Source organism: Arachis ipaensis, chromosome B01 (assembly GCF_000816755.2).
Source record: "Arachis ipaensis cultivar K30076 chromosome B01, Araip1.1, whole genome shotgun sequence".
Taxonomy (NCBI): domain Eukaryota; kingdom Viridiplantae; phylum Streptophyta; class Magnoliopsida; order Fabales; family Fabaceae; genus Arachis; species Arachis ipaensis.
Window position 1 is genome coordinate 127,799,869 of NC_029785.2, and position 1,851 is coordinate 127,801,719.

The window sequence follows — 1,851 nt, forward strand, 5'->3', positions numbered from 1 at the left end:
GTGGTTTGAGAAAGGTTTGACTACTCATATGTGTATAGACAAGGAGCGAAAATCCAGGAAAGGAAATAAAAAACGCTGACCACACAAGTCACAAGACACTCTGAATTCTGAAATATGAATGTGATGATGAAATGCAAAAACCTAATCTTACCCCTCTGTCCCACTTACTGACATAAAACGACCTCACATTCGCCTTAACACAGCAAAGCACACCGTCGTTTGCGCGCGTGACGCCAACACCCCCCATCTCAATCACCTTAACAAAACGACCAACACATGGACCTGTCGTACGGCAAACTATTCCCTTCTGGGCCTGGGCCTTGCCGCGCCTCGGAGCAATAATGAAGCCTATGTGTCTGTACCCTCACGTGGACCCACTCCTTCTTGTACCAAAGAAAGATTCCCTATCCCTAAACCTAAATATCTCATGATTAATTTCATGTTACAATTTATTAGTGTTGCGTCGAGGATACATATTTTAACAACCAAGTTGGGTTGGTCTAGTGGTTAGCTCACTAGTCCATTTAAGTAAGTATCGAAAGTTTGAATTTTACTTTGTACATGCAGTGAAAAACAAAAAAAAATATATTTTAACAAGATAAAACTCATGAACAGTCGATTTCACGTGAAATTGTTAGATGAAAATCGATTTCACCTTTTAACAATATCATGTATAATTGTAACTAGTAACAACGGTACATTTACTTTACCTTAACCATAGTTTTTCGCCTTTAGACTTTGTTTGGATATAGAAAAGAAAATAGGGTAAAAAACAAAAATAAGCCAAAGAAAAAAATAATTTACGTAAATAAGTCAAAACGAAAATTGCTTCATGAATCTATCAATGCACGTTTATATGTAGTTCGAACCAGTTTGGTTCGAATTCTATTTCTACATAATTCGAACCAGTTTGGTTCGAATTATACACAAACACATAATTACACACACAATAATTCATGGTATAATTCGAATTATGCTGTTAAAAAATTAATAATTTAAAAATTAAAAAAAATATATATTTTATTTCATACGTTAAAAAAAACTAACAAAATATTTAATTACGAGACTTCTTTAAAATATTAATGAGCTATCAATTCGAATTTCATACAATACTTTTCTGTCCATTTTTTTAATTAAATATTTTGTTAGCTTTTTTTTAACGTATGAAATAAAAATATATATTTTTTTAATTTTTAAATTATTAATTTTTTAATAAATTTTTTAATAAATTTTTTAAATAAATTATTAATTTTTTAACAGCATAATTCAAATTATACCATGAATTACTGTGTGTAATTCGAACCAAACTGGTTTGAATTAGTGTGTGTGTGTGTTTGTGTGTAATTCGAACCAAGCTAGTTCGAATTATGTGTGTGCATGTATTTGTGTATAATTCGAACCAAGCTGGTTCGAACTACATATGCGTTGGTAGATTCATGAAACAGTTTTTGTTTTGGCTTATTCACGTAAATTATTTTCTCCCTTAGCTTATTTCTGTTTTTTGCTCAAGAAAATAGAAGGAAAGAAAATAAGAGGAAGGAAAATGAGAGGAAAGAAAATAAAAGGAAAAGTAGAGTTATTTATGTATTGTTTGGATGAAGAGAAAATGAATGGAAAAAAAATAGAAAGAAAAATTTCTTTTGTTTGGATAAGAAGAAAAGTGAGAAGAAAGAAAATCATAATAATATAAAATTACATTAATGCCCTTATAATAAAATAAAATATAAATATTTTTATTTATTTATGTTTTATTGCATTTTATGAATATTATAAAATATTATAATTTTATAAATTATTTATCTAATACATATATAATGTTTAAATGTAAAATTTATTATAATAATGTATTAA